This window comes from Phaseolus vulgaris, chromosome 5 (assembly GCF_000499845.2).
Source record: "Phaseolus vulgaris cultivar G19833 chromosome 5, P. vulgaris v2.0, whole genome shotgun sequence".
Classification (NCBI taxonomy): domain Eukaryota; kingdom Viridiplantae; phylum Streptophyta; class Magnoliopsida; order Fabales; family Fabaceae; genus Phaseolus; species Phaseolus vulgaris.
The window spans coordinates 3,141,822-3,164,433 of NC_023755.2; the positions used below are offsets into that span (position 1 = coordinate 3,141,822).

The 22,612-nt window shown below is 28.4% G+C and overlaps 1 long non-coding RNA gene and 1 other non-coding gene across 2 annotated transcripts; one reads left to right on the forward strand and one right to left on the reverse strand.

Annotated features, from left to right (window-relative positions):
- Positions 1-313: 313 nt before the first annotated feature.
- LOC137834443 (uncharacterized) lies at positions 314-682 on the reverse strand. The gene is made up of 3 exons (XR_011084884.1): positions 621-682; positions 455-547; positions 314-383 (listed from the first exon to the last, which is right to left on the reverse strand). It is a non-coding gene; the product is annotated as an uncharacterized lncRNA (long non-coding RNA).
- Positions 683-19,535: 18,853 nt separating this feature from the next.
- Positions 19,536-19,608, forward strand: TRNAV-UAC (transfer RNA valine (anticodon UAC)). The gene has a single exon. It is a non-coding gene; the product is annotated as a tRNA-Val (tRNA).
- The last annotated feature ends 3,004 nt before the right edge of the window (positions 19,609-22,612 follow it).

Sequence of the window (22,612 nt, forward strand, 5' to 3'; positions counted from 1 at the left end):
CAATTCTCTATAATTAGTTGAAGATATCCCAGTGCGAGAATTTCTAGTATATCCAAACACATGAGAAGGGCAAGGTCCCAATCCCATCCCTCAAACACGACCACAATGTTCTTCACTTCCAAAGGCATGAGCTAGTGAATCATCAATTGATATATCATGTGAAAGGGAAGATGTATTTGACTCATATGCTTGAATCTTTTCCTACAAATAATGAAAAAAGTTATAAATGAAGCTCACATCCAATTTGGTTGAGTTTTCATCTTTACAAAAATGATACTTACCCCAATCTCTCTTGCCCCATCATTCACAAATTCTCCGTTAGCATGTTTATGTGTTACTACCCATACTTCTCCCCTACTAACTTTGCGACCAAGCTCTTTCTCCTATAAAATGTAATAAAAGTATATGAATCATGCTATATGATATAATAAAAATTATAGGAGAATCAAGTTACCATCTCATCTTTCTTCCGTGCAATGCTCTTGGATCCACCAGTATGAGGAACTGTTTGCTTCTTTCTATTATCCTTGTTCTTTTTGGCAATTTCCTAAGCATACATGTAGTAAAAGAACTAAATATAAATAAATCAACACTTTAAATAATAAAGTAGTTTTTATTACCTTTGTCCTTGAATTTAAACGGTAGTCAACAAAAGAAGCCCAATGGTCTTTATTCATTACTTTTGGGCACATTGCAATAATTTCATCTCTATTGTGTGTTCCATCATTTCTTTGTTGCCATAGTTGTTGCCTATGCTCAGTCCACTTTGTGTTAAGTGATTTGAAGATATATCTTACATGATCATCTACATATTAAAATATATGAAGATATCTAAGATTATCTTCTAGAATTAGTTTCCCTATTTCCTTGTTAACACCTAGAATTGGTTACAGTTTGTTCCCGCCTCTCTAGATCAGTCTTTCTCATTTTGTGATACTAACGGGGCAGTGTACCTGATGAATGCAAGTCCAAATCAGGAGCGGCTGTCTACTTTGGTCCAAACCTTATTTCATGGTGGTCCCATAAGTAACAAGTTTTTTTCCAGATCCAAATGGTTGGGATCCTTGATACAAATAAACAAATATTCAATTTCAGTTCTCCTTGATACAAAGAAAAGCACAACTTTTATAGTGCCATGAGATGGTACGCAAGCCAAAGAGCAAACATAAGTGTTATATTTAAGCAACCCACCACATTGTAGATTGAATTCGTAATTGCTATAAAAGGATGGCTAGCGAACAAAAGGCATTATCTCAAATACATATTCCATTTAGCATTAACAATTTTGAATGTTTAAAAATTTAGTATATCATGTTAATTGAATATGTACCACACATATTATCTTAAAAGAAACAAATATTATCCAATCATTGGCACAAAAAATTGATTGTATGTATGCTGCAGAAAGATGTACATCCAATCAAAATCAAGCAAACAATATTTTAGGTGATAAGACAACAATTTTGAAACGTACCTGGAATAAGATGAGCCCAATGAGGACTGGCTCCGTATCAAACCCAAAACTTCGAAACAGATCAGTTGAATTTCGCACCAGTGTATATCCTCCAAATTGCAGAAGGGTAAGAATCTACAACAATAATATCAAAGCACTAAACATAAACTGGGAGAAATATTGCATTACCTTTTCCATTAAATATTTAATTATATGATGATATAATATAATATATAATCCATCAATTATATAATAGATCTTAGCCTTTTATGCACATCCAAAGTAAATAAATCTCAACTTTGTATCAATTTAATAAAAAAGGAGTAACAGAGAAGAGTTTAGAACAGTAAAATACATATTGGAAAAATAACTAATGTATTTTGCCATTTTGCCTTCTAATTATACCATACAAGTGAGAAGTGAGATGCAGGTTTTGTGAAATTGATGAGGTTAGAGTTTAGTTTGTAATAAAACAGAAAATGTATAATGATTGAACTGATATACCTGATCCAGGTGTGGTATGAATGTCGTTTAGCAAAGAAAAGAATATGGCACCGAATTTTGGTCTTGAAACAATGACATAGTAAAAGATTAAAGAAGCTTAGGAGAAATATCTAAAACATTAATAAGACAATCTGAATCCAGTGGAAAGAAAGGGAGATTAAGGCAATGTTGGTTGGGATATGGCGGCTTCACATGTGGCAGGTTGTGGATGTTACAGTGATTGTGCACATGGTGGGTCACATATGCTTTGTGACCATCTACTGTTTCTTAGTCATACACCTAATATAATGAAGCTAACAAGTGGGGTCAAACAATCACATTAAAAAGGAGCGAGACAGAAAATGAAATTACATTAAAAGGGAAATAAAAGAGAAATTGATTCTATAACAAACTCTATTCTTTACATTATTAAAATATATGAAGATATCTAAGATTATCTTCTAGAATTAGTTTCCCTATTTCCTTGTTAACACCTAGAACATGGCAGCCTAGTCATGTTACAACAGATTTTTGGGTAGGTTAATCCTAGTATAATATCATATTTGTAACCAAACCACTAGATTTCACTCATTCCGTAAGCTTTATTATAAAAATAGTATACATTACACTAGACATTATCTAATAGCTAAATTGAATAACTTAAAATATTTTAGAGTTGGACACTCCTTCCAATTAAACCATTCTGCATACTCAACAAAACCAGAACATCCAAAACCAGTACTCACAATTTACCAGTGCTCATGCTCATGCTCAAATTTACAACATTCAGCACATTATGGAAAATATGAACCCTAGACTCCAGACAACATGCAGCAATTAAGAGATCTATCTGAAACCCAAAAAATAACCAAATTTCATCGAAAATCCAAAGCCCAACATGCTTGATGTTAAATGAAGAAGTGCTGAAAAGCAAGTGGCAGAAATCTCAAGCCTTAGAAACCACTAGTGGATGATGCAGTTTCGGATCTGGGTCTAGAAGTGCCTAATCAACAGCTAAAACCAAACAAATTATAAAGCTAATAACCAAACAGCGTTAGGAATTACGCTTCAACTACTGATTCAAATAAGCAACTTAGAAAATCAATGCCAACTGAAGAAATCGACAATGGAAACAGAGAAAGGATAATGAAAAAAAGAGCAAAATCGATGGTGATGACGGTGGTGTTGCGTTCATCGGAGAGAACAATGGTGGAGCATATAGGGGCGTGAGAGAGAGAATATGTACTGAGAAGAGGAAGAAAAAACAAATTACCGTGGTGAAGCAGCAGAAGCAGGTCCGTGGTGGAGCAGCAGAAGCAGATTCGGTGGAGGAGGAGAAACTGTCCGTCGTGGATGAGAAACAGGTCCGGTGGAGGAGAAGCTCGATGGTGAGGAAGAGAAGTATCGTGGAAGATGGAAGAGGAGAATGAGGTTTTTAGTCAAAAGTTGAAAAAAGTGAGTATTTTTCCTGAGGTTTGAAAATACATTTTTGGAAAAGTTAAAAAAAATATAATTTTTCTTTTTTTATTACAAATATTTATATAAAATAAATAAAAAATAATTAATTTTAATTAAATAAATATTTAAAATTAAGAATATTTTAAAAAAAAATTATATGTTTAAACTTACACTTTCAAAAACTTTAAAAATTTAGTTATCAAATATATTAAAATTATTATTTTTTTTAAATTTATTATATTTATTTATTGAAATTTGAGAAAATTTAAAATACTTTTTACAATAAACATTTCAAACATAATGAAAATTAAAAAAATTCTATTATTTTGATGATATTTTAGAATAAATTAATGAAACTTAACAAAGGTTAAAAAACTTCAACTATTTTGCAGAGGTTTTAAAGTAAACCTTTGAAAATTAACTAAGGTTAAAAAACCTCCGTTATTTTGCGGAGGTTTTGAAATAAACCTATGGAAATTAATGAAGGTTAAAAAAACCTCAGTTATTTTGCGAAGATTTTAAAATAAACCTTTGGAAATTAATGAAGGTTAAAAAAACCTTTGTCATTTTGCCAAAGTTTTATAATAAACCTTTGGAATTTAAATAAGGTTAAAAAATCTCCGTTATTTTGTTGAGGTTTTAGAAAAAAACCTCCATTAATTAAATCAATTCCTAAGGTTATGTTAACCTCCGCTAAATAACCTCCACTAAAACTTTTTTTTCTTGTAGTGAACTCATGTTAGTCCTCACATGTTCAAGTTTATGGATACAAAAATATTATCTAGAATTATCTCGATGCATATTATATTTGGAAAATGTAATGTTAATAATTTTCAACCATCAATTTTATAATAATATACATTAGTTATGTATTTGTAAAACATAATACCTTTATTAAATTTCAATAAAATATAATTATTATACAACAAAAACTTCTATATGAATAATAAAAATATTTAAACTGTTTTATTCTTTTAGAATATAAATAACTGGTTTAATAGAATAAATATCAAAATAATCGGAATGCTTCTATACTTTTGAAGGAATTTTGATAAATGACAAAGTTGTAGTCACATTAAAAGAAATAAAGATTACTTTTAATGTTTTTTATAAATATAGAATATAATAACTAAATAAAAGAAAATTTATATTATTTCTTAAAATATTGATCTAATAAAACATATTTAATTAAAAAAAATTAATAAAAAAATCTTTAAGAAAATGATACCAAGTCAATCTATCCTTTACTAGTCAGATTCAACCTACTTTATATCCTAAGGTACTTAACCACTATTAAATGAAAGTAACATCTAATAAAATTAACTTTATCTAATAATTTCTTTTGATTTCATCTTTCTTTTGCTTTAGTTATTGGTTTAGTTTTATCTCTATATTTATACCATTTTAAGAAATAGAATTTAAATATAACTTAATTTTATAAAATACGTTTTTAAAATAATATATGTTTATCTTTAATTAGTGTGAGATTTCTAATATTACATTCCATTATATTTTTATTATATTTGATGGAAATATATTAGCGTTCATTCTTTAGTTACTAATATTTTAGCAAGTAAGCTTGAACATTATGAGATAAACTGGTTTTAATTTAGAGACTACCTCATCTAATTTAGAAGTCATAAAATGAAAGAAAACATGATATTTTTTTATTTTAATAAATGAGAGGTTACATTTTTTTTAATAGATTTTTAAGTAACACTAATTTGTCTTATTTTATTTTAAAATATGTGTTAAATTTTTACATTTTTAATTTATAAATATTTAATAAATTTTGTATTAATTATATTCTTATTATAAGGAAAATAATTTTATTATATATTTCTTTTAGTACTTATTTATGATATGTATATTTTATTTTTTTAATATAAATATTGTGATATTTTTTTAATTTTGTTACTATTACAAATAATAATTGTGACAAATAAAAAGGTAATCACAAATAATTTATATTTATCACTAATTTTTTTGTCAAAAAATTTATATTTATTATTGTTGGAATATTTATGGGTAAGTTAGAATTGGACATTTTTCTTAATAAATCCATCAATAAAGATATTTGAGACGGTAGAAATCCTTTTGATGGCATTGTCTCTTGTTAAAGAACATTCTTTTTTGTTGGTAATTTAAAGCAAAACAATTGTAAGTAGTGTTTTAATATTTAAAATGATTTATATAATAAGAATTGAATTTTATTTTAAGATAGATTTTAAAATGAGTAAAAAAAATAAAAGTTTATAAATAAATATTAGATGTTTATTCATTCATAGATGTCCCAATGCTTCAGGTTTTCTTTAGGTCATAGAGACTTCATCAAAATATTTAGAATCACACGTTCTTCACAAAGTGAATGGGTTGTGAAACCCTTTAGTCCAACTTCATTACCTAGAAACACCCTCTACTATATCTGGTTCAAGCTTACCATCATCTAAATGGTAGTAAGAGGACACCTAAATACCCACAACATTGAGTACTCCATGGACTTTCCGAATCATACCTCAATTAAAGTTTTGAAACTTATGACAATAGACAAAGAACGATTCACTAGGTAACACGTTGTGTTTACTGCCTCATCCTAGTGGTGTATGTCTAAACTAGAAGTGCTACAACATGTTCCTTGTCCTCTCTAACAAGGTCTTGCTCATATTCAATGATTTTATTACAATGTGGAGTATGACGAACAATTGAATGTCTCATAATATCTTTAGCTCTAAAGAAGTTGTTAAACTTCTTAGAGTAGAATTTCAAGTTGTTATTCTTAAACACACAATGTTCACAAAACTAATAACTCAACCTTATGATATTTTAATAGTCCTTAACATTCATGTGTCCTAAACACATGTGTCAAACTACACTACTAGACGAGACTCAACCTTAATAACAACAGAAAACTTCTAAAGGAAATATAGATTCCCTTACCTAAATCCCTACATTCCCACAACAATAGAGGCAATACATGAAGATAACACATCAAATCATAGAGAACTTCAAAATTATATGAAAAGAACAACCAACAAAAAGAAGTGAAAAAAATGTTTTATATGATTTAACATAATTGTCATTGAAAGTAACCAAATAAGACCTAAAACCTTCAATAAAATTTTATCCAACACTAAATTAATTACAAAATTCACATTATTTTCTTTTCGATAAGATTTATATGAAAAAAATTTATCATTTATCTATTTTCAAACGATAATCAACCTATTACTATGATAAAAGTATGATATTTCAATATTAAATTAATCACAAAATTATCATAGCCACTTTTTCAAAGATGATTATTTTTATAATCATCATCGTTTCGTTGCTATACCTTTGATGATAATTAAAAAAAATAAAAAAAATCATCATTACAAATCATTTCAAATTTTCAAAAATTATCACCATGTCTTTTCGAATATGGTTATTAACTATATTTAGTACAAGATGCATCACATGGTTGTGAGTAAAATCATTAATGTACCAATAATTCACCTATCAATAAAGCATAAATGTTCTTCCATAAACCAAAATTATTCATAGCAATTACTACTTGTGTTTGTAAAAATAGTTTATATAATAATTGAAAGAGTCATTCCTCTAAACAAAAGGCTTAATTTCTTAAATCATTTTCCTGCCTTAAAGTTTGGACTTCTCATAACAACATCATTTTCTTTCATTTCAAAAACTGAAGATCCAAAATACCTTAAGTATAATTAAACTTGTTTACTCCTTTTTAGAAAAGTTGAAATAATTAAATAGTAAGAAATTTAACTTGCGGATGAAGATAAATCATATTACATAAATACACAATAGTAAAGTCAATTTTGTTATGATAAGTAAAATTAAAACTAGTAAATACATAAATAATCTTTGGATAAAATATCTCTAATCCAAGAACTTCAATTTCTCACGGTCATATTTATTAATTCTTTTATGGCATTTTTTCTGAAAAAAAAAATAAACAATACAGGATGAAACTCACGGAATGATGTTCACCTACGCTTCAAGTGTAATTGGGTTGGACAACTTACACTATTAGAAAGTGGACTTTAAGTTTACCCAACTTCATAAGTCCGACTTATAAGGTAAGGTTTGCACTCACTTATATATAATGAAATGTCTTCATCTCTAGTTGATGTGAGATCTCCAACATACACAATCACAAATTTAGATTTAACGAGAAAAATTGAAAAAATTAACCCATTATAAATTATAATATTTTTTAGTTTAATGTGGATTGAATTCAATTTTAGAACTTTATATTTAGCAAGACACACTCCTTATTTTATTTTTCTAAGGAGTTGGAGTTTCATATTTCAAATATTTTATTCTAGATGCCGCAACCACATCTTGGCAAGTAGAATGGTTTTGAATCAATCTCTATGTACTATATTATACCTTATGTCTCTTTTCACTGTGCTCTTGTACACATCTATTTCTATATTTGGACACCCTTCTTTTGTCTTCTGCTATATTCTCGTTCTCATCACTTCATAAAATCTCTTTCATTATTAGTAAGACAAAACATTGTCTTTTTAGGGTTTATCCCTATATATACACTGAACTACATTGGGCTTTTGCATGAAAGTACAATTTTTTTTGCAAATTATAATTTTGAGTAATTTTTTTTCATAAAAATGAGTAAGTCTTATAGATGATTTTAGAGTGAAAGTCGTACATGATTCGTATGACTTTAGTGTAAAATAATATAACTGAAATCGTAACTGTACGACTTTAGTTGTATTGTTTTACACTAATGTCGTACAGGTCATTTACGATTTCATTTAAATTAATTTTATATTTAATCAAAGACATCATAATGTTACACTACTTTTGTTTAACAAAATTGGTAAAGTCGGACTAGTGGGGTACGACTTCTATATGTAGTCTTTTTCTGCCTAAAGTGGTATCCATAAGATACAATTTTCACTTTAAAATCGTCCACATGATATACAACTTATCCATTTTCATAAAAAAAAATTACCCAAAATCATAATCTACGAATAAAATTACACTACTTTTATGCAAAAAAAACGAGACACACTAGTTATTTTGAGATCACCTTTTAACACAAGACAACATGGCCATGATGATAAAACTTCATCTCTTAGAAGAGTCATGGAAGATACATTTAATCTATTCAATTATCCCTTTAAAAGATGCTATTCTTAGACGTGTAAAGTCACTATATACTTTCGGTTGCATCAAATTAGAATAACTTTAGATTTCATTGTTCTTTTAAGATCTAGATTTGATACATTTTTTTTCAGGCAGCAGTAGATTAGTATATATATATATATATATATATATATATATATATATATATATATATATATATATTATTAACCAAGCCCTTGATGATACTTTTAGGTTATTAATTAAGAAGCTAATGAAAGAACGACAACATGGATGCCCTTTATGCATTGAGTCAATGGAAGAACAACAACAAATGCAAAATGCCCTAATGTTAATTTTGGTGGCCTAAACTTTAAGGGAAATCAATAGGTAGTTTTTGTTTTCACTTGGTGACTTAGTAATGTGAATGATGAAAGTGAGGACAAGAAAATGAAATGGAGGGTAGTAAGGGATATAGGGTCTTATGATTGGTGGTGAGACAAGGAGACATTGATTAAAGTGGAATAAAAAGAGAAATGGGGAACATGATAAGAAAAAATATTTGTAATCTAATGGTGTTTAGCATCCTAAATCAAAATTGTGCCCTACCAACCCCTCTAAGGGCAATTTTATAATCATCATGGCATGATGATGGGATGGAGAGTACCTTATGTGGCGCAAGTTCGGCTTGGTGGGCTCTTATCCTATTTCCAATATTATCATTCGTCACTCAACAATCTCTCACTACCCAATCCTCATCAACTCTTTTTCTTTTTAAGTTTTTCCTAAACTTTTTCACACTTTCTTTTTTTAACTCTTGATTCAATGTTTTCATCATCTTAATTAGCTTTTCAACCTTTTTATCCCAAAGTTTTATCTTTCGTTTAAAGTACAAAGACATCTAGAAAGCAAGAAATCTTGTTGAAAAATTAATAAGGACTTGTTCTACCTTAAGTTCTTCTATATCACATAGTTTTTAAATAATTCTCACAAATTTCACTCAAACTCTCACAAAGATTCAATGTTTAATTTTAAATCTTCCAATTTATCACAACACCGTGCTTTGATTAGATTTTTTTTATAAAATTTCGGTTTTAAAATTAATTAAATTAGAGAAAGATCATCCTTCACTTATTTGAGAATTAATGTCTAACACTTTATTCAACCTAGGTACTTACACTAGTCTGAGCACACTAGTTGTCTTTTTTTTAATGTAAGTCGAGGATATTTTTAAATTACATGATAAGGTGGTAGACTTTTACATTGTGTAAAAAGCTAATAATGGACATTACCCTCTTCTTTCATTATTATTATTATTCAAGTGTTATATTTCTTTATGTATTGCAAAATTCTTCTCTACTTAACTCGTAAATAAGTCATATGATATAATTCTCGAAAATAAGTATTAACAACTAAAAAATGTGTAAACTCATAAATGAGTCTTATAACATAACTACTTGGAAATGAGTCTTAACTCATAAATAAGTCACATAACGCAACTACTAAAAAATGTGTGTCATATAATACAATTACTTAAAAATGAATGACAATTCCTTCAAAATAGGTTCTAATTTCAAAAATATTAAATGATACAAACACTAAAAAGGAATGATAATTACTCAAAAATAAATCTTTACTAAATAAAAGTTATAGGATACAACTACTAAGGAATGTTTCATATGATACTACTTGAAAATGAGTTGTAACTTATTTTGGAAATATTTTGGTCGTCATACAAACGAGTCATATGAAGCAACTACTTATATAGGTCGAGTATAGGAAATATATAGGGAGTTTCTCCCTCCCAAATTACAATCTAATTAGGTAGGATACTAATCATGAGATTATATAATTATTAAATTAATTGCATATAATTGGGTACAATATCGTCAAATATTGCATACAATAATTGCATATAATTTGATAATTATTATTTCCTTAATACTCCCCCTCAAGTTGGTAAGTGAAGATCAAGAATCCCCAACTTGTGTCGTAGTGTCAAAAATCGTTCCTTGCCCAATGCCTTCGTAAAAATATTTGCGAGCTGATACTGTGTCGGTACATATGAAGGATTGATTATCCAGCTTGTAATTTTTGTCGCACAATGTGGCAGTCTATCTCAATGTGTTTTGTGCGTTCATGAAATACTGGGTTTGCTGCTATATGTAATGCCGCTTGATTGTCACAGAAAGGTTGAACTGGCAAGTTACATGGCACCTTTAAATCCTGCAACAGATATCGCAACCAAACTATCTCCAAACAAGTATTGGCCATTGCGCGGTATTCTGCTTCCGCGGATGATCTTGAAACGTTTGTCTGTTTTTTTGACTTCCATGAGATAATAGAGGAACCAAGAAAAATGCAATATCCAGATCTCTGAGTTGTCTGACAACCTCCCCAGTCTGAGTCACAATAAGCTGTCAATGTCAGATTGTTTTCGGATGGCAATAGCAATCCTTGTCCTGGTGATCCTTTGATGTACTTTAGGACTCGAATTGCGGCATCCCAATGAGGTTTTCGTGGATCCTGTATATATTGACTTAGGGTCCGAACCGAAAATGAGGTATATCAGTCGTCCCACGAGTCGCCTGTATTTGACTGGATCCTTTAATAACTCTCCATCGTCTGGTGTGAGTTTTAGGTATTGTTCCATTGGAAATTTGTCTGGACGAGCACTGTGAGTCCCGTATCCTGCAAAATATCAAGCGCATATTTTCTTTGGGACATGTAAATACCAGCTTTGGAACGGGAAAATTCAATCCCTAGAAAATATTTTAGGTCTCCAAGATCTTTAATGCGAAATTGTTGTAATAAACAATCTTTAACACGCTGAATTTCTGTCAAATCATTTCCTGTCAACAGAATATCATCCACATAAATCAAAAGGGCAGTAAATGATGAGTTATTCTGTCTTGTGAATAGAGAATAATCTGTCTTGGACTGTTGAAATCCTACAAATTTAATCACATGAGAAAATGTTGAAAACCATGTTCGAGATGCTTGTTTGAGACCATAAAGGGATTTGTTGAGTTGACATACAATGTTCTCCCCCTGTCGATGATGTCCGAGTGGCAAGTCCATGTAAATAATTTCATGCAATGTGCCATGTAAGAAGGCATTTTGCACATCTAGCTGGTGAGTAAACCAATTTTTGGCTGCTGCAATGGTGAGGAGACACCTCAAAGTTGTTAATTTTGCTGTTGGTGAAAAAGTTTCAGAATAGTCAACACCTTCAATCTGAGTGTACCCCTTTGCGACAAGGCGCGCCTTATATCTGTCGACGCTACCATCTGAATTGTACTTTATTTTATAGACCCATTTGCATCCGATGGGTTTCTGCCCAGCGGTAACATTGTCAAGGTCCACATATGATTTAACTGCAAGGCGGAAAGCTCTTTGTCCATTGCTTTTTGCCAATTTGGATCAAGGATAGCTTGAGCATAAGTGTGAGGTTCTTTGGTGGTTGTGATGTTAGCAAGATATGCACTATGTGTAGAAGAAAATCGTGAATTAGAAAGAAAATGATGCATAGGATACCTGGTTCCATTCGGTCGGTCTTGGGCAGTGGTCGAATGATTGGCTTGGGATCCCGTTACGTAGTCTTGAAGCCAAGAAGGTTGGGTTGATGTGCGACTGGATCGTCGAACAGGAAGGTCGGTTGGAGAAGGTTTGGTAATGGGTGCTAAACTTCTTGGCATGGGAGAAGAAGGTTGGTCTACTGGAGGTTCAGGTGTATTATGACGAGTAGGAGAATAAGGTTGGTTTGATGGAGGTTCAGGTGCATTGTGACGAGTAGGAGAAGAGAGTTGGTTTGATGGAGGTTCATGTGTATTGTGACGAGTAGGAGAAAAAGGTTGGTTTGATGGAGGTTCAGGTGCATTGTGATGAGTAAGAGAAGAAGGTTGATCAAGTGAATGTTGGACAGGAGTAGGTAAGTCAATGTCAATAGTGGGCAAAATACCTTGTAATGGAGGTAAGGATTGTGTCTATGACTGTTGGCAGAATGGGAAAACAGTTTCATGGAAGATGACATCCCGACTTGTAAAAAAAGTGTTTGCATCTATATCAAATAATTTGTATGCTTTTTGACTATGAGGATAACCAATGAAAATGCATTGTCGGGCATGCGGATCAAATTTTTGCTTAGGTGAAACAACAGTTGCGTAACAGAGGCAACCAAAAGCTTTTAGGTGAGAAAGTGAAGGTGGTTGATTATATAGTAGCTCAAAAGGTGATTTATTTTTTAGTAAAGGTGATGGCAAGCGATTAATGATATATGTGGCGGTTAAAACGCATTCTCCCCAAAATTCTAATGGTAAATTGGACTGAAATAGGAGGGCTCGTGCTGTGTTTAAAATTGCGTTCTACTACTCCATTTTGTTGAGGAGTGTAGACGCAGGTGCGTTGACATTCAATACCTTTTTTGAGGAAAAAAAATCATACATTGAAATAAATTCCAGTCCGTTGTCAACGCGGATGGTTTTAATAGATGCCTGAAATTGATTTTGTGCAAATGTAATGAATGACTCTAAGAGATGTTGGGTTTCAGATTTGTGATTCATAAGAAATAGTCAAGTACATCTAGTATAGTCATCGACTATAGTCATCGACTATAGTGAGAAAAAAACGTTTTCCAAAATGAGTTGGGGTTTTGTGAGGACCCCAAATGTCACAATGCAATAGATTAAATGGAGAATGAGATTTTATTGTGCTTAAAGGAAAGGGTAGCCTTGTCTGTTTAGCTTTGGGACAAATACTACAATGATTATGAATGGGAATGAGATTTTTACTGATAGGGATAGGTAGTAGGGAAGATACAAGTTGTAGACACGCCGGAGAAGGATGTCCAAGGCGCTTGTGCCATAAATCAGGATCGGTCGATATTTGAGATGCGTGGGCTTGGTTTGGAAGAGGGGACATGTAGTATAAGCCTGCGTGTTGTTTACCCGAGCCAATCATCCTCCCCGTAGCCAAGTCCTGTAAAACGCAATCATGTGGAGTAAAAACGACACAACAATTTAGTGAACTAGTTATCTTACTAATGGACATGAGATTTAAATTAAAAGAAGGAACACAAAGAACATCTTTGAGAGTGATTTTGTCATTGAATTTAATTGTGCCTGTAGATGAGATGGGCGCAGTTGAGCCTGTGGGCAGATTAACATTTGAAATAAATGATGATGAAGTGTGTGTGAAAAATTGTGAATCAGATGCAATGTGATGGGTTGCTCCGCTATCCAAAATCCATGGTTTCGTAAAAGCAGAATTAGAAGAGGAGTTATGGGCAAGCAGACCTGCAGAGCTAACAAACGTGTCACTTTTACCGTTATCGTTGAGCGAGTAAATAGCCCTTGCCAATTGCTGAATTTGCTCGGCACTGAAGCGTTGTACGAGGTTTCTATCGGACTCGTTACTGGTGCCTTCTTTGCAAGACATGATTTTTTATTTAGGGGATAGAAATGGAGAGGCTGTCAGGGCACCAAGATCGGTGCTCTGATACCATATAAGAAAATGATAAAAAATGGTAAGAAGAAGATATGTTTATTATTCTTATGTGTATATTACATCACTTATAGGAAATATATAGGGAGTTTCTCTCTCCCAAATTACAATCTAATTAGGTAGGATACTAATCATGAGATTCTATAATTATTAAATTAATTGCATATAATTGGGTACAATATCGTCAAATATTGCATACAATAATTGCATATAATTTGATAATTATTATTTCCTTAATACAACTTACTTTGAAAATATTTTGAATGTCATAAAAAAATTATAAGCAACTCAAGGACGGGAGAAACCTTCATGGGGATACTTCAACTAGAATGTTGAGAATGACAACAACCTCTTCAGCAAGACTATCATAAAATAAATAGTCATTATGACTTTCTTTATCAGAGGACTCCTTCCCGATAGCAAAAACTTTCTTTTCTGCTATGAATTACCTATCACAGGGGAGTTACTTAGACTATTGATGGAAGAAGATATTTGAGATATTATCAACGATGAAACAAAACAAGAACAAGGACAATTGATGTTCTTATAAAGTTTCAATGGAAGGAAAGAGATCACCAAAATGGGAGAAAAATTTGTGAGAGGATAAATAAGCAAAATTCTTCTATGTGACAAATAAAATAAAAATGTAAATGAGGTGGTATGTCCTAGTTCACCTTTCTAACTATTCTTCAAGATATGCAATGTTTAATAACATCTCTTAAGAAGCAACATGACAACAACCTGAAGGTTTTGTCCTTTGAGGATCATGAAATCCTTCATTAAAATATTCAAATGTTATGTTTTCAAATGATTACTCGTAAATAATATTATTGCACCACTAATTGGCATTAATTGGCATGCTCAAATCAAATGTTTTTTTGAATCACTTAAATGTCATATAAAGACATCAAACTCAAGCCTAGTTACTAAAAAACTTGAGCTCTGCATTAAATTATATCTTAGTTATTTTAAATCTTATCAAAGTGTTCTTAAAAAATTCATGCTTCGCGTCGAATTACATTTCAATAATTTTAAAGTTTATTAAAACTCTCTTAAGACTCGTATTCTATACCAAATTTATTTCAATGATTTAAAAAAAAAATAAAGCTCTTTTATTCTCATGAAAATGGAAATCCAAAATCAACAAAGGTTATCAATCAACAAGAGTCACCAACCTACTTAGCAACATATTGAGTTAAGAGACTTGTGTACCTTAAATCAAATACATTTGACATATAACTAAAATCATATAAATAAATAAATTGATTAATAGCCACTTAAGGAATAAAGTCTTATAACTCGACTATCTTATACTATCTCTAATATATTAAAAATCATAAACAATATGGATAAGGATAAGTTATATCATTATCCATATCTTATATATAAAAAAACGTCATTAAAAGCTTATATAATAATGTCTCAACCGCATATAATATAATGAGATCTAAATTTATATTTACTTTTATTATTATTTTGTGCTTTATTTTTATATTATCTTATAATTTGAGTGTTAAAAATTCATTTACAAATGGACCTTTATTTGAGAATTGCCTATATCTCATCAGAATAAATTTGTTTCTTCATTGAAATCTAGAGTTCCCTTGAAGGTAAGTGTATAAATATGAAAGGGGTTCATACTTAAGATAAAGATTCTTGAGAAGTTAAGTGTGAGTTGGAGTTGAAATATAACAAGATTTAGTTGAAGGTAATTTTACTTTCCATTTAAGTTAAAAATATCCTAAATGTGTGATCTAAGTAAAGATATTTTATATGAAACTACTTAAGGATGATTAAAAAACACTTTCTATCTAAGTAGATTTTTAAAATAACAAAAATAAATTTAAATGAAATCAATCTATTAAAATATACTTAAATTATTTGGTATGTGTTTCGACTTTAAGTCTGATAACATCGTTAGGGTTAATCAGGTATTGTTCATTTTTGGAGGTCGGTGTTCATCACACGTTTTTGTTCTTAAAAAATACTTTTTAATAACAAAATCGTGATGGAACATCGATCTCTAAAACAAAAAATACTGTGATGATTGATCTATAACGATGTTATCTCCTAAATTTGAGGTGCGAACGGTATGAATTAATTTGTTTTTATATTATGTTTGTATGTACGTACATATATAGTCTCTTTGAAAGAATGTAACCATAGTTAGCAATGAAAGGTGCAACAAAGTGTGAAAATTGTTGATTTGTTTAAAGTGCCTAAAGGTTTCTGCTATGAATAACGTGGCCACCACTTCGTTAATTAAGAGTATTCCCACATGATAATTACCTCAGCTAACAACAATTTGTGCCTTCTTTTATTTATTAATAGTCGGTCTCCTTCTAGAAAACACCATCAATTAGGTTTTTCACCATAATTGAGGACCCTGTTACTTTGCTTCTCATTTCACACTATCATAGTCAGAATCAAAATATTCCTTTTTAACCATGTTCATAGGGTTGGACTAAAATTATATATTTAAACACAATATTCTTCTTCTAATCATGAGAATACATTACTTCAAAAAAATAGATTATTTTTTTTACTGTGAATCAATTAGATGAAAATAGGATAAATCACTTCTTTCATGATAGCAAACCTAAGTCAATATTATAGATATATTTTTTAAGGTCAAAACTTTAAAACAATTAAGTTTTTTTTACCCATTTAAAATGTTTTTTGAAATCAACAAAAGAACTTGTTTAAATAATAATAATAACAATAATAATAATAACATAGTATTAAATTTTCACTACTATGTATTTATTATTTTATTTTAAATGCTTAAATTAGTGGGTACCAACAAGAAGATCAAATGTTAAAGTCTAAGTTAAGATAGCTAATAGTTGTTAGCCATTAATTGTTAGTGCGCACACACACAAAAATATTAAATAGGTTTTTGTATATTTTCAAAATTTATTCATTACTATGATTTCAAAATTTCCTTAATATTTTTTCTATAACAAATATTTAACACATGTTAATACGACTGAAATAGTTATAAGTCAACATAGTGAATTCAAGAATAATTAACTTATTATAAAAAATAAATTAATAGGTTTATTTAATATTAAATATAAAGAATGCTAACAAAATTAAATATCAATTATGGTATATGCCAAAAGTTGATTTAAAAAATAGCCATATTCCAACTATCTCAATTTTATTTTTATAAAAGCAGTGAAAGATTATTTAAAAGCTAAATCTTGGTTGGGGTATTTGCATGAATAGAAAGTGGTTTTATGATGTTGGTTGGTTTCACATATCATGATTATGTCATTTTCATACCAAAGAAACCTTATTATATAATATATTTATTTATTTTTGTTTAGTTTGAGTGAACAGAATTTGATCCCCACTCGTCACTATCCTTCCTAATATGGAAACCGCCAAAAATAAGTAGGCCACACAAAGGGTGAGGCTACACCCATCATCTTTTAATTCTTTAATTTAGTGTGCCCAATTATTATTGTATACCCTAATATTAAAAACTTAAGCAAATATTTTGAGTAAAAGTGCAATTTGATATGAAAAGTGTGATCTAATCTAGCAATAGTTAGTTGATGAGGAAATAATTAAGTTGCTCCTCCATCACATATGTGTTGGTGTTTCAAAAAGTTTTTGAAGTTTAAGTAAGGTCTAATAAGACAAATGAGGTTATTAATGAATGGTTTGAATATGATTATGTCTTGGTTTGTGTTATTTTTACTCTTAGAACTAATGTTTTGTGAATGTTGGAATACTTGTCTTAATCACTGTGAGAAAATTATATTTAGATTACTCATATTTTTTTGTGAAGTAAATGTGTGTGATGATAAGTTGGCTAATTTAGGATTTATTCATAGATAATCATTTCATTGGTATAATAGGCTTTCATCTAGTTTGTTCTTAGAATTCTGTTGGAGATCTCATATCGACTAAAGATTAGAGCCTTTCATTGTATATAAGTGGGTGCAAACCTCAATCTCATGAGCCGGTTTTATGGGGTTGAGTTAGACTTAAAGTCCACTTTGTAATAAATTCTTTATTCTTTATTCTTTATGAATAAGTATAGTTTATCTATGTATCGTTTTTGTTAACATATGAGTTTTGGTCAAAGAATCCTTCCATATTCTTTTTGTATTTTCTTTCTTTTTTATTTTAATAATCTTTTTTTACGTAATGGCAGATAATTGTTGTTATTTGATGTATCAACCTAACTCAAATGTAGTTGAATAGTGATGTCTAACCTGAAAGTTTTATATAATAAGAGAGGACTCTTCATTATTTCGGCTTAAATCCAATGTAAAATGTGTACATTATTATACTTTGTGTAAGTAGAGTTGAAATTTATTTGAATGGATTTTTTATAAGTAGAAATTAATGTATTAAAAAGTAAGATTAAATTTAATTTACTTTTATAAATTTGCTTCTAAGATTAAGTTTGTTCCAATTTATACATTGTAATTTGATTATGTATCTAGTTGGTATAAAATATGAATATAACTTTACAACTTGTTAGATGATGTAAAACTATGTCTATTAATAAAAATTTATAAAATTAGTTACCAAAATGATTTCTATTATTAATAAAAATTTATAAAATAATATATAAATTAGTTATCAAAATTTTAATTATGCATCATCCTTCCTTATGTTTATATTAAACTTTATAAAAGTGATATGTAAAACTAGTTACACTTTTTTGTTTTGTTTTGGGTTATTGTGTATATTTACAATTTGTGTATGTTTATATTAAACTTTATAAAAGTGATATGTAAAACTAGTTACACTTTTTTGTTTTGTTTTGGGTTATTGTGTATATTTACAATTTGTGTGTGTGTGTTGGGTTATGGTTTTATATTCAGTTAAGGATGAGTAAAAATTAAACTCTTCCAATAATCAGATAAGTTTTAAGTTTTTTATTTTTTATTTAAATTTATTATTGATTCTTCTAATTTTATAATACAATTATTTTAGAGTATTATACATTTGATTGGCCCACGTTTGTAACATTTAGTAATTTAGTTTCATAGACAATTATCAATTTTTAATAAAAAAAGGTTTACCTAACATTTAACTTAAGTGATGATGTTATACTAATATATTAATATGATAAATGAGATAACAAATCAATGGATAATACAATTATACAATTAAATGAGATAACAAGATGCTGAAAGGTTAAAAAGATTATACAATTATAATAATATTTTAAGAATCAATATAGTCCAATCAAAATATTTTGTTTGGTTTGTTTGAAATATTTGGTGTTCATAAAATTATTAAATAAAAATTAAATTTTAAAAATAATAATAAATATTTATATTAATTAAATTAAATATTATTTTAAAGATTATACTATTATTTAAAATAATTTATATTATTAATAAATATTTTTTAAATTAATATTTAATTATTCCAAAATTATAATTAATAATTTTAAAAATTTGATAGTTAAAACTTTAATAGTTAATAATTAAATATTAATTTAAAAACTATTTATTAATTATAAAAACTACTTTAAATATTAACAAATTAAGTTGCTGTGGTGTAGTGGTTATCACGTCAGTCTTACACACTGAAGGTCCCCAGTTCGATCCTGGGCAGCAGCATTAAATTTAATGTTTTAGTAAATAAAAAATATTAATAATTGGTGTAACTTTTAAGATAATATCTAATTTTAGCAAGTAATTAATTATTTTTTGTTTTTAAAGTTGATTTTTATTTTTTATTTTTTAATAATGATTGGAGGATAATGGGTCCTCACTTAAAAAGCTATTGCTCCTTCTTGTGATTGGGAAAACTTTGTGAGGTTTAATTCTATTTCTTCTTCTAAATTTTTAGTCTTTTGAAAAGTCCTTTAGAATAAGCTTCCTACTATTAAGAATATTCAGAACAGAGAAGTTATGTTGTGGTCTATGTGTAATTTGTGCATCACTTATGAGGAAAATATTTGTCATATGTTTTTTTTTTCTTGTCTTTTGTATTTTATCTTGGATTCAAAATGTCTTTCCTTATTTTACTAACTTTTTTTCTTCAGGTATTATTGCTTCTATTAAATATGCATGACCCTTTGATTAAGCACATTGGAATAATGTGAGGTTTCAAGATGGTATTGATTTAGTCATTTATTTTATGAAGGATGCATTATAATGTTAGGTAATGCTTATAATAAAATGATGCATAATTTTTTTATTTTTTTTTCTTGAAGTTTTTGGCATCAACCCTAGACCTTCTAAGGTCTCTATTTCAATGTAAGTGGTTTCTGATGTTGGTTGGATTAAACTGATGGGGTTGTTAGAGACTCTCCTAGTTTTCTACTTGTAATTAGGATCTTTAGAGGTGGTAAAGGGAAGTACATTTGAGAATTTCTTCTTATTTAGAGATTCAAAACTCCTTGTATGTTGAAGTCATAGATGTTGTTCTTGCCATTGAACTTGTTAAGGTTGCTAGTCATAGGAGACTTTGAATGGAGAGTGACTTTTTTTTTTACTTTGTCAAACTTTTTCCTGTGCTATTTTGGTACCTTGATCTATTAGAGGGAGATGAGAGAAAGTATTTGAAAATTTGTGAAGGCATGCAATTCAAGGTTTCTCATATCTTTAGGTGAGAAAATATTGTGTTGACAAATTAGATAACCTTGGAGTGGATAATAATTTAGATTTTACTTGGTATATGTGCTATCTCCTTGTATTAGTTCAGACTTTTTCTATAACAAGTTTAATCTTCCTCTGAAGACTTTAGGTGGAAGAGTATTCTTTTTTTTACATGGGTTTAATCTGGTCTTCACATATGTTTGTATTCTTTCATTTTACTTTTTGATAATATGTTTCATGTAGATGATCGATGAATTTTAAGATGTTATAATCTAGTTGAATTGTCAAAATTCATAATAATGCTTAACACGAGTTTTATAAAAAAAAGACATATAATCTAATACTTTATGGGTTAAAATTACAAAATTTTGTCTATTTTCTATTTTATTTTCTCTACATTTTTATTTAATTTTTATAGTTATAAAAAAATCAAATATTAAATGTTTATAAATAAACACATAATGAAAAAGAAAACAAAGAAAACCAAACAAAACTAAAAGGAAAAAAAAACTCTTAGAACATATAAAAAAGGAAAGGTGACACATCATATTGTTGTGATAAATTATCATTCATTTTTACAAGGATAAATAAAAAAATAGAAAAAAAATATAAAAAAATACAATTACATGACTCACGAACCATGTATTCATAATTGCTTAGAAAATATTATAATCTCACCACAGAATACCTTTGCAAACAATAAAAAATGTAATCCTCCAAAAGCAACATATTCAATAATAAAAGAAATACAATATTAAATATCATAAACAATAATAATATAATTGTCATATCAAGTTAATAATATCTAATATAAAAAAATTTATAAAAAAATATAAATTGACGACAACTTAACAAAGGATCAAAGTAACTAAACTACTAAAACTTGAGACTGAGTATAAAAATTTGAAGAATGAAAATTGCATAATCAATAAGAACTCATTGTCACTTTACATACTTTTTAAAATATTGCATTAGATAGGGTGAAAAAACAAATCGTATTGTGGATATATTGCAGGTAAAATGTGTAATAAATACTAAATAAATGAATATTTTTAATAAATAAGTGTCATAAAGTAAGAGTATTTTAATTTATTGTTTGTTAATTGGATTAGTACAAGTATCCGAATTCTCGTTATTTAGTTGATGAATTGTTTAAATTTTAATTTTATATATTTTTATTTTTAAATTTGTGAAATTGAAAATATTTTTAAAAAGAATAATTATTTTCAAACTTATATTTTGTGGTTCGACTTGTTTAAATTTTTTTTAGAAGGACCAAATTTATTTATACAAATATTTTATTTTTTTAATTTTGTTTGAACTATACTTTAAAATTATTTATTTTTATCTGAATTTATGATTTAAAGAATTATTTTCAAATAATTTTAGTTGAAAGGAAAAAATATCCATTCAAATAGTGGTTATAAAAAAATCATAGGTTTTTTTTCACAAATACTTACTACAATAAAATCATTAAATAAAAACTAGTTTTTGAAAAAAAAACTTAATTATAATATTAACTATAAGTTTCGTTTTTCACAAATATTTACTATAATAAAATTATTAAATAAAAACTAAATTTAGAGATAATAAATAATTAGTTATTATATTAACTACGAAAAAATCGATATATAAAGTAGTTTATATTATTAATAAATAATTTTTAAATTAGTATCTAACTAACTACCAACTATTTTATATTATAGTTTAAAGTTGGTAGTTAAAACCTTAATAGTTAATTATATATCAATTTAGAAATCATTTATTAATAATATAAATTACTTTAAATACTAATAATTTTTTAGTGTATAAAATAATATCTAATTTAGTCAATATGATAATTAATTATTTTTTATCTCTAAAATTAGTTTTTATTTAATAATTTTTGTGTATCCACTTGTTATGTAACAAGATAGATGAGTAACGGGACAAATTTATTTAAACATTTAAACAACATCCAACATGCTTAAATTTACTATATAAAGTGTTTAATAATTTAAGAAAGACTATAAATACTTTA